Here is a 12825-nt window from a genome sequence, read left to right as displayed (position 1 = left end):
TGAAGGGGTTCCAACAACGGGAAGGAGTGGACTATATAGAGATATTTTTCCCCGTTGTGAAACTCATAGCCATCAGAGTGGTGTTGAGCCTAGTAGCTGCAGAAAATCTCTACCTTGAGCAATTAGATGTGAAGACTTCATTTCTTTATGGTGACTTGGATGAAGAAATCTACATGAAGCAACCTATTGGCTTCATTGAAGAGGGAAAGGAAGAGATGGGGTGTAAGCTCAAAAAGAGCTTGAATGGATTGAAACAGGCCCCGAGGCAATGGTACAAGAAGTTTGACAACTTCATGTAGAACAATGGCTACAGAAGATGCAATTCAGATCATTGTTGCTACTTCAAGAGGTTCGAGTTCAGTTTTATCATATTGTTATTGTATGTTGATAATATGTTAGTTGCATGACCGAGTTTAGAGGAGATAAACAACTTGAAAAAAATAGTTGGCAAAAGAGTTTGCTATGAAGGATCTGGGTGCAGCGAAGCAGATTCTAAGTATGTGAATCAGTAGAGATAAAGCTGAAGGGACGTTGAGGTTGAGTCAAGCTGAATACATCAAGAAGGTACTTCATAGGTACAACATGCAGAATATTAAGGTTGTTAGCACGCCCCTTGGAAGCCAATTCAAGCTATTTAAAGAGCAATCGCCTAAGACAGATATAGATAGAGAGCATATGAGCAGGGTACCATATTCTTCGGCTATTGGGAGTCTCATGTACGCGATGGTTTGTACGAGGCCGGACATTACCCATGCAGTGGGAGTTGTGAGCAGGTTTACAAGAAATTCAGAGAAGCAGCATTGGGAGGTCGTGAAGTGGATATTACGCTACTTCAGAGGGACTACAGACAAACCACTATGTTTCAGGAGGAAGGAGTTACTACTACAAGGATACGTTGATACAGACTTCGTCGGTGATCATGATACGAGGCGAAGCACCACGTTATATGTTTATACCTTGGCGTCGACAGCAGTGAGTTGAGTTTCACGTCTTTAGAAGATTATAACTTTGTCTATAACTGAAGCTGAGTATGTCGCAGTGACTGAAGCAAGTAAGGAGATGATTTAGTTGAACGGGTGCCTAGAAGAGTTGAATCTGAAGAAAGGGAGAGAAGTTCGTTATTGTGACAACCAGAGTACTATACATCTTACCAAGAATCTAGTATATCATGCCAGAACGAAGCACATTGACGTATGATACCATTTTATACGCTCGCTGATTGAGGATGAGAAGTTACATCTAGAGAAGATTTTGGGGAGTTAAAATCCTGCGGATATGTTGACGAAAGTAGTGATCATTGATAAACTGGAGTTGTGCGCAACTTTAATTGGCATTCACGCATAGGAGATGAAGGCAGAGCCACACCAGGAGGATCCGTGGGATCATCGGGTTGATGATGATTGAAGAATAGATTTTTTTTTTCCGTGTAGGAGGATGCTTGCGAAGAAGGGAGAGTTCGGGTGAGCTCGTTAATTGTGCTTTGGTCTCCAAGTGGGAGATTGTTAGTCTAAGAGATGTAGACTCAAAGTTAGAATCAAACAAATTATTGGATAGCAGGTTTCCTAATATATTTTGGTAACATGATTCTTAATCGGTTTTGGTAACATGATTCTTAATCTGTTTTGGTAACAGGTTATTAGGATTCCTAATTTGTTTTGTTTTTTGTTTGGTAACATGATTCTTAATCTGTTTTGGTAACAGGTTATTAGGATTCCTAATTTGTTTTGTTTTTTGGTTTTAGAATTCCTAGTCTAATCTGTTTTGGTAACAGGTTATTAGGATTCCTAATTTGTTTTGTTTTTTGGTTTTAGAATTCCTAGTCTGTTTTGGTTTTAGGTTTTCTATATATATATAGAACGCTTTAGAAGAGATTAGATATCAGAAAAAGAGGGTTTTGAGAGAATTCTTCAGAGAGATCTCAGAGAGATTAGATATTATTTGTGGGCATTGTAATCTTCTTCAATATTCAAAGAATTGTATGGCGTGGTTCCCGAGGACGTAGGCATGATTGCTGAACCTCATTAAATCTGGTGTGTTCTTTCTTGTTTACTTTCCTGCAAGTTTTTATCTTTTATTTGCTCTGATTTTTTTCTACTTTCCTACTCTCAAATACAAGGTCCGGAAGGACAATGGTTCGATTTGATTGTTTCGAATACCCAAACATTGGAGTTCCTGTTTCCTCCTGTTATTATTATTTAAATTTTTTTTTCAGATATTTGGTATGCTCATCAACAGAAATTTGGTAGTTACGTTTTTGGCGCTTAAGTATTAAAAAAAAGAATCAAAGTTTTGTGACAAGACTCAAAGGTTAGAATGTTAAGTGATATTTATAAAAGGTTAATTATAGAAGATCTCGATGAACTTTTGGGGAGTTGTGGGAAACACCATCAACTTTTCATTATCATACTTAACCCCCACGAACTTCTGGGGAGTTGCACAAAACCCCCATAAATTATTTTATTTCACTAAATTTTACATGAAAATTTCTCATTTAATCTCAAAATTAGCATCATTGATTGTAACATTTCATGTGACAATCATGTACAAAAAAAGGAATGAAAATAAATCCTTAGGTCCAAAACATTACCTATTTTTTCTTTTTTATAAAAGACTATTTTTTGGTACTAAGAAAAAAAATTCATCTTCTTTTTTTATCTTGTTCTTACTAGTGACATGTTAGAGTTGATGGTGTTAATTTGAGTGTTAAATGGTAAGTTTTCGGGTAGGACTTATTTAAATAAAACGGTTCATGGGGTTATGTGCAACTCCCCAAAAGTTTATGGGGGTTTACTCTAATAAAAAAGGTTGATAGGATCGCAACTCTCTAGAAGTTCATGGGCGTTTCTGTAATTAACCCTTTATAAAATTTTGGAGGGTTCTCGCACAAAATCGTTCAAAACATTAGGGGGCTTTGTGCAATTCACACATTATTAAACATATACCATATATTCAATCAATTAAAAAAACACGTACACTATATATAATAATTGTGTGTGTCAACCATTGAGTACACGTGCAGCACTCGTTAGTTGTCGCCTTCAAGGTCTGTATAGCAGTTACATATTATCGACTATTAACTTTAGTAGCCACCATCCACACTGTTCAAGGAAAGCGCGGAGAAAAGAGAAATTGAGAAATTCTTTTGGTCTCGTCAACGTGTAAAACTTGGGCTACGTACGTAACTTGAAGCGAATAATTCTCATTTCGTGGTCGTATACTTCAAAAATTTTACTTCTTCCATTAACTCTTTTTCAAATTATATCTTTGAATAAGAAAAAGAACAAAGATCAAATATTATAACTTAAGGCTTCAGCTCCGGAGGATCCTAAGGCAATAATTCAGGAGGATCCCTTGCATGGCAATTCTGAATCAATCCCTGATTCTCTGAATGATTTTCCTCTTGAATTGGTTAAACAAACATGGAAGGGGTGAACCATCTTTATTGAAAAATCTACTTGGCAAAACTACGTTGGCGGGAAATCTGATTCAACTAATTCAAACTCTTCGGCTACTTCCTTCCCGCCAAAACCAGCAGCAACACCTTCTGTTCATTTTTCTAGCTCTGTCCCACCTGGTTTTTCTAAGCGATCAACATCTTCAACATCCTCTCCTTCAATTCAGAAGACTTACCCCAGCGGGAAAAATAAAAGCTTCCTCAAGCTTGCTTCTTCTTCTAAAAAGATGGCCACCTTGTCGAAAAAAGGTACATCATCTTCATCTACTACATCTCCATCTACTGCTCTGCCCATTAATTCTTTACATAAAAAAACTATTCATCTTATTGCTGATAATTGTGGAGTTACTCTCTTGGAGCAATCCTTGAATATGATTAAATCCAAAGAAGTGGAGAGGAATAGAGAGGCTAAATGATTGGTTGCTTGCTCTTGCCTAGTTTGCTGGTAGGGTCTTCTGATTTTTTATCTAATGAAGTTTACTTCATGGAATGTTCGTGGTCTTAATGACCCTATTAAAAGACGTTTGGTTAGGAATTATTTGTCTAGTCACTTGATTGATGTTGCTAGTCTTCAAGATAGTAAGCTTTCTGATCCTACACCAAGAAAACTTCAGCTTATAGGTGGTAGAAGGCTCTCTGAGTAGTGTCACCTTAACTCTACAGAATCAAGAGGAGGAGTTCTTATGGGATGGTCTGATGCATTTTCTTTAGTGCAATCTTATGTGGGAATCTTCTCTGTTTTTGTCCATCTCCATCACAAGCCATCTAATTGGTCCTTCATTTTTACATCAGTTTATGCACCTACAGATAGGGAAGATAGAGCGGTTTGTTGGTGGGAGTTAGATCATATTCACAACATTCTTCCTGGACCTTGGATTCTCTGCAGAGATTTCAATGTCACCTTATCCTCTGATGAACGAAATGGTCGTAATGGCTCTCTTAGGGATATTAATTTTTTTAGGGACTTCATTTCTTCTACATCTCTTATTGACCTACCTTTATCTGGTAGAACTTTTACATGGTCAAATAAAAGGCAAAATCCCTCTATGGTAAGGCTAGATAGATTCCTACTCAATTCTGAATGTGAAAATAAATTTCCTTCATGCATACAATTCTCTCCTTTTTCATTTGGCTTAGACTATTTCCCTATTATTCTTGATAGTGGAGGTTTGAAGAGTTTAGCTCCTATCTTTTGTTTTGAGAGATGTTGGCTACATAATACAGAGTTCATTCCATTTGTTTCTACATGCTGGCATTCTTTCAAAGGTCAGGGAAACCCAGCTGACATCTTCATTTTGAAATTAAAACTTCTTAATTAAGAGAAGGCTAAAATGGTGGGAAAAAATATTCTTGGATGTATATCTACTAGGAAGGCAGAATTTTTATCAAAAATCAATACTTTTGATTTACTGGAGGAGCAAAGACCTCTCTCAGATTTGGAATTTAAGGAAAAACAAAATCTGCAGAAGTCGTACACATATATCACCAAAGAAGAAGAGACATACTGGCATCAAAGGTCTCGTGTACAATGGTTAAAAGAAGGTGATGCCAACACATCTTTTTTCCATAAGCAGCTTCATATCATAGGAAAGCAAATTTCATAGCAACTATTAATTACAAGGGTAGAGATCTTATAGGAGATGATGATGTTTCAAAAGCATTTTATCAATATTATTATGATTTATTTGGAAAGAGTAATAGCAAACAATAACAGATTGATTGGTCTACTTTATATCCTGAGCAAGAGAATAATCTGTTATCATTAGAAGAGCAATTCACTAAGGCCGAAATAAAAAGTGCAGTTTTTGGAGTGAATGCAAATAAAGCTCCAGGACCAGGAGGTTATTCTATGGCTTTCTATCAAACTTTTTGGGAAATGATTAAAGAGGATCTTATTGCTTTAATACATTTTTTTCATGAAAACCCATCTCGTCTTTAAAGAGTCAACAAAGTTTTTATCACTTTAGTCCTTAAAATCAAGGAATGCACTATGGTGAAAGACTTCACACCAATTAGCCTTATTAATTGCCTTTTTAAAAAAATTTCAAAATTTTTGGCAAATAGGCTATCTCATCACATGTCATCCTTAGTTTCATCTACCCAATCATCTTTCCAAGCGGGAAAATCTATACTTGATTCTATTCTTCAAGCAAATGAAATGATTCATGCCTGTTCAAAAAGAAAGAAGGAAGTTGCTATGTTCAAGATTAATTTTGCTAAAGCCTTTGATTCTATAGATTGGTTTTTTCTCATTGAGCTGTTGAAAGCTAGGGGCTTTGGTAATAGATAGTGTTCATGGATTTTTCATATTATCTCATCTTCTAATTGTGCAGTCCTTGTAAATGGTTCACCAACTAAGTTCTTCTCTTGTAAACGAGGCCTCAAGCAAGGTGATCCTCTATCTCCAATGTTGTTCAACATTACTGTAGATGTTTTGAATAAAATGATTATGAATAATGTTGAGGAGGGATCTTTATCATCTCTTGTGCTTAGGGACCCTCTTAATCAGTTAAGGATACTTTAATTTGCTGATGATACATTACTTTTTGTTAAAAGCTCTTCAAAGAATATCTCCATTCTTAAAACTATTCTTTATATTTTTGAAGACATATTTGGTTTGAGTATCAATTACTCAAAATCATCTCTTATATACTTTGGAAATATTCATCACAAAGCCCAAACTCTACCATCTTCTCTGGATTGTAAAGTTGAACATCTACTTATCTAGTATCTTGGTTTACCTCTTAAATATGGCAAACTCTCCAAATCAGACTGGCAATCTTTGTTGGATAATCTTTACAGAAAGCTGGCATCTTGAAAAAAATACCCTATCTTATGGAGGAAGATTGATTCTTCTAAATTTAGTTCTAACATCTGTTCCTTTATATTACATGTCTTTTTATAAGCTACCTAAATGGCTTATCAAAGAAATAGACAAAGTCAGGAAAAACTTCCTATGGACAGGAAAAGTAGATACAAATACTTTCAAATGTTTAGTTAATTGGAAAAAAGTCTGCTTAAGTAAAGAAGAGGGTGGACTGGGTGTCAAAGACATTACTTTGTTCAATACTTCCTTACTATCTAAATGGTTATGGAGGTGCTTAGACAGGAATTCATCAATAGACAACTTTATTCACAATCTGTATGTGCATGAAGGTACAAACCTTCAATCCAGACAATTCAATGCATCTAATTCATCATTCTAGAATACTGTATTATCTCAAAAGGATGTTTTCTTACATAACATAAAATGGCTAATTGGCTCTGGAGAAAATGTCAGATTTTGGGAAGATAAGTGGACTGGTTTCAACAGTTTAGCAAGTGTTTTTCCTGAATCTTATAAGTTAGCACTTGCCACTAATATTTCTATCAAAAGCCAAGGAAATTATTATGATAATGAGTGACATTGGTATTTGTTGATGAGAAAAAGTATTCCTCCTGGTGCACAAGCAGAAACAATTGCTCTTTTGAATCTTATCAGGGACTTCCATATTTTATATAACTCTAATCAACCCCAATGGACTCTCACTTCTAATAGACTATTCTTAGTCAAGTATTTTTACAATTTTCTTAATTGGAGAGGTGTTACAAATCCTTCATACAAAGTTATCTGGAATCCAGTTGTCCCCTCTAAAGTTTGTATCTTTCTTTGGCTTCTTGCAAAAAACAAACTGAATATAAAAGAGGTTCTACAATTAAAAGGCTGGAATAGGGATATTACTTGTTCTTTTTGTGGGATAGAGCCCGAGTCCAGAGAGCATTTGTTCTTTTCATGTCCTATAACTATGCGAGTTTGGCAACATTTCATGAGCTACTACTTACCTTTCACTTGGCCAAATACTTTGGATGAATTATTGCTTTGTCTTGAAGGTCTGCATGAGATAAAAGGGCTTCTTTGGTGAAACATTTTTGCCTCTGTTTGTTAGAACTTATGGACATCGAGAAACAAATACATTTTTGATCAATCACATTTCTCTTTTAAGTCTATTATTAACTTGGCAATATCTGGTCTATATGTTTGGGCAGGCACTGGAAGTGGATCGACAGCACAAAAGATTAGAGTTAAGCTGGAGAAAGAACCAATACAAAGAAGCATTTGATTCTCTGCAAGTGATGTGGATGAGATTTTTTTGGTTATATGTATAAAAAATACTTTATGGACTTTAAATTTTTGTTTATTAGGATTGGGTTATAGAAAGTTTAGTTTCTCTTTACTATATATATGGCTAGGTTTGGTTCTTTCCTATATCTATGTCAATAGTGAATGACGGCAATACCCTCTCTTCACCTTCATGGATGTTTGAAAGAAGAAAGTCATATATCACTAGTCTTGAAAAATTACTTTTTCTATCTTCCAATTCATGGATACATTTCGTATCCTTTTTTTGTAAATATCTTATTGTTTAATATAAATGACAGGGTATATCCCTTGTTTTTTCTCAAAAAAAAATATGATAACTTAAATTTGAACAAAACTTTGCAAAAATAGGTACAAAATGATAGCTCAGCTTACTAAATGAGCTACGAACAAATAAAAAAATTATGAGGGTTACTTTAATGTTAAGAGCAGAGTTGGTTGGTGGCATATCTAGTGTCCCCGTTAACAATTATAGTAATATTCTGGATCAAATCCTCTTAATTGTAATTAGACAATAAGGGGAGCACTTCAAGAATCATCCAAACTTAGTTGAGGATTACAGTTTTTCTAAATTGGATGAAAAGTTACTAATGTTTAAAGTACAATAACATTACCTCTATTTAAAAATAAATCATGCATAATATTACTAAATGTTATGCCCTAGAAATCATCAAGTCTAATGGAACCTCAAGAAATGACCACATGTGGTAATTGAGTGGCCAACTCCCATAGCATCTGCAAGCACGGCCTAAATGATTAGCTAGCTGACTTGTCTTACGATTCAAATTCGAGATGAAAGGCGCTTCTGATGTTGGGTCTGTTGGATGTCCGACTCCTCCAACTAACTACAGACAAGTGTAAAGCATGGTCCGAATCATCATTATTACAAATCTGGCCCCAAAATTACCAATGTTCCCTCATAAACCCTCTTTAAACAATGACAACTTTCACCATAAGTATGCAATTTTACACACAAAACTTCAATAAGACTACATTCTACTTTTCTCTTTAGATTAATAGACTAGTCACTAACTTGAGCTTCGAAGGGCACGCCAGAGGAAACAACCTCTGGGGCTTCAAACCTCTGTTACTTGTGTAGAAAATTACAGCTCAAGATCCTCAACAGGAGAATCAACCATCAAAGGTAATTAATGGATCCAAAATCAAGTTTAACTTTCCTAAACTACATATCAATTTTCTGATATAAACAGTTTGGCACCCACCGTGGGTCATGTTCTTCACCTTTTGAGCTAATGGTTAATCTTTACTTCCAAATCATGGAGAAACGATCAACTCGAACTACGTCACTCAAACCTAGTTTGATAAAGCAAGCAAAAATATTGCTCGATCTCTTCAACTATGGCTTGCAACACTCACAAACAGGTACGAGCAAACTGCATGAGTCTCTTTTCACTGATTTGTGAGAACTTGCAGAACGGCCCACAAAACCTCCGTGGGAGAGACCCCATCTAGGATAAGAAACGGAGTGGAAGTGGTCATCCCAGTAAAAGTTTTCATGTCCGCTCTGCGACTATGGAGCCTAAGATTTAAAGTCGATGGAACAAAGTGATGCCACCATTAAAGAATAAGCGCATCAATCACAGATCATTGATCATCAACGCTCTACCTAACACTAGGATAGCCAAGCCCTCATCGTTGTGAGCTCGCTGATAACATGAAGAAATGCCACCTGGAAATATATAGGACGCAAAGCTAAGAAGATCTTAGATGTTCATAAATTGTAAAGTATTTTGGGAGAATACTCCCAACAAATGTAAATAAAAGACCCCTTCAAAAGTAAAAAAATGCTTTGCTTTTCACTAATCTGTAAGTAGCTCTTACGAACTCAGTCGTCACCAAGACGTCATTGCCTCCTAAGTTATTTGTGTCTCTTCAGAGTAAAACCAAGGTACATACCAAAGCCATTCGTCTCTTTTCAGAGTAAACCTAAGGCACGAATAAGGACCTTGATATCGTTCTCATGAGTAAAACTAAGGCACGATGTGAACTCCTTACAACTCAATCTTAATCGACTCCGCTAATGCCTTCTAAGCCCTTGGTGTCCTTTTAGAGTAAAACTAAGGCATGTTCCAAAGCCCTTGGTCTCTTTTCAGAGTAAACCTAAGGCACAAACCAAGATCTTAGTATTGTTCTCATGAGTAAAATCAAGGTGTTTTCGCCAAAAGTCGAATTTGTTGTCGAATTCATTATATCTTCGGTCGATTACAATAAATTCAAAGAAAACAGCCTTTTTATAAGACTCTTTTACACAACAAAAAGAAAATTACAACTCTTGAGAAAATAAACGCAGGATCGTTGTTTGGATCACTGCTTTCGTGGGATCTTTGCCTGTGCCGGGAGCGCTTTGACTCGTGGATCACCAAGTCACAGATTCTGATTGAACCGTGAGAGGTTTATGATTCTGACTTCGTTTATCGAAGTGAGAAATTGAAACGATATCTTATCGATGTAAGATAGTCGTTCTTCTTGAAATCAAGTCAAAGCCTGATTATCAAGGATTGGCCGTAAGATCAGCACCTCTGCTCTCTCTCTGCTCTGGATTGCTTTGAAGTGCTCAAAAATGATCAGCCTTGGATCTCTGCTCTCCCCCTCTGTGAAAATGGCCTTCGGGGGGTATTTATAACCCTCTGGATGAACAGTGCTCGCGAGACAGCATTTGCTGTCTCGGCGGGCGAGACAGTGTTTGCTGTCTCGCTGGCCGAGACAGTGTTTGCTGTCTCGCCCAGCGAGACAGTAAATTTGCTGTCTCGCCCAGCGAGACAGTAAATATTGTCTCGGAAAATGCAGTTTCTCATTGTAACCGCTCTCCCACGTTTTAAACTCCGTTATTCTGGCAGTTATCAACGTGATTCTCGCCCACGACGTTCCCCACGTTCTTGAACAGTTGGTGGCCACGTGTCGGCGGTTATAAAGTGGTTTATAACTTCTTTGAAAACTGTCTCATGGGCGAGACAGAGAATGCTGTCTCGCGGGCGAGACAGAGAATGCTGTCTCGCCTGGCGAGACAGTAAAGACTGTCTCGCCTGCGAGACAGAGAATGCTGTCTCGCATGGCGAGACAGTAAAGACTGTCTCGTACGCGAGACATCCCAAACTTGTGTTCTTCTGCCTTTTTGGATGATTTCCTCTTGAGATGTATTTGGATATCTTTCAGCATTTTTTGACGCCTACACAAGGCAGAACGTGGAGTTCTTGCAACTCGATCTTTATTAACTCAGCCAAGTCTTTTTAAGCACTTGGTGTCTTTTCAGAGTAAACCCAAGGCATGTACCAAAGCTCTTGGTCTCTTTTTAGAGTAAACCGAAGGCACGAACTAAAATTTTGGTATCATTCTCATGAGTAAAACCAAGGCACAATGCATAGTCCCTACAACTCGATCTTCATCGACTTAGCTAAGGCATTTTAATCATTGGTGCCTATTTAGAGTAAAACCAAGGCACGTACCAAAGCCGTTAGTCTCCTTTTAGAGTAAACCTAAGGCATGAACTAAGAGCTTGGTATCGACTTTTACGTGTAAACCCAAGGCACGACGTAGAGTCTTCATGGCTCAATCTTCATCGATTTGTCAGGCACTCATATGCCCTTGGTATTGATTTTCAAATGTAAACCTAAGATACAAAGTCGAGCCCTTATGACTCAGTCTTCATCGACTAGTCAGGCGCAAGCCTTCAGTATTGGTTTTCAAGTGTAAACCCAAAGCATGATGGGAGCACTTATAACTTGGTCTTCATCGACTTGTCGGGTATTCAAAAGCCTCTGGCATTGATTTTCAAAAGCAAATCCGAAGCACAAACAAAAGCTATTGTGGCTCGGCACTCGCCAACCCCTCATAAGTCTCCAACAAAACTTAGGTGTACAACACCAAGGCATCACTAGGTCTTCACTAATGTATCCAGAGAACAAGAGTACTCACGTCTCAGTTCTCACTGACTCGTCTAAAAACATTTAAAAAAACAAAGCATAGATAAATAAGTGCAAAAGAATAGGTTGATAAAATTAAGTCTTTTCATTCATTTGCAAAAATATTACATGAGTTTTTCTATGAATGAAAGCACCCTAATGCCACTAGGAAAGAACCCTAGAGGATGTGTGAATAGAGTTTTTGCTAATCTAATCCGATTTATGCCAATTAAAACTTATCAACAAGTTATCCTAGCAAATATGATATGCAATAAGATATATGTGCAAGGATATACAAGTAACACAAGGGTAAACAAACTACTAAAGTGATAGGGCAATATAAACAACAAGCAATTGATAAAGATGATATAAATGATAAGCAATAATATAAAGGAACGCTAATGACAAACGCAAACAAATGATATGATCACAGAGTTCGGTCCTCACGATCTACGTCTCCGCTCCTCACCTCGAGGAGATCTCTATTATCACAACCGGGTTTTCTACGCTCACCCGAATAACGTTTATACCTCACACTCGGTTTTCTAGCTCACCAAAAACTTTACAATCACTTACAATGTAAACACACTAACTACCACTTCAAGTATTGGTCTCTAGCCCATGTCTCCCTCAAGTGTTAGGAATTACAACCTCTCTCTAGGCATTACCACCTACCCACTCCTCTTGGGACGACCTCATCTCTCATCACATACTCCTCTTGGTGTACTAGTGTAATACAAAGTGAACAACACAATTAGGCTCACAATACAAATAAATTTGTCCTTTATAATGGATGAGAACACAATGTAGGATCACTCTCTAAGTCACACTATCCACAACCCAAATTATACTATGTATGAAATACAATAAGCTCAATAGGTTGTGTGTGAACAAAGAGTATAATCAAAACAAACTAAACTCAAATAAAATTCTAGCTTATGGAAATTATGAACAAAATAATAAATAACTAGAAATAGAGTTTAGAAAAACTTCTCTATAGATCAAGAAAGAGAGATGAGTTGAAGCTCAAACACCAAAGGATGATCTCTTCTTCCTCTTGTGAAAATCCCTTCACAAACAAACTCTTTTAAAACAAACTTAAACCAAACTTAAATACCCTTAAACTTGTTTAAAACTTTTCTCTTCTTATTTCATGAACTGAGGAATGTCGGGGTATTATAGGAAACCCTAAAGCCAAGAAGAAACCAACAAAACCCAGCAAAAAGACAAAAATAGAAAGGCTAGAAAAAACTAGCCTTGGGCCATCGGTCAATTGATTAGTCGACTGATGAGCTGACCGTTAGAGTCAGCAT

Source organism: Asparagus officinalis, chromosome 4, assembly GCF_001876935.1.
Source record: "Asparagus officinalis chromosome 4, Aspof.V1, whole genome shotgun sequence".
Taxonomy (NCBI): Eukaryota; Viridiplantae; Streptophyta; class Magnoliopsida; order Asparagales; family Asparagaceae; genus Asparagus; species Asparagus officinalis.
The sequence above is the reverse complement of the archived record's forward strand: the minus strand, read 5'-3'. Positions refer to the sequence as shown.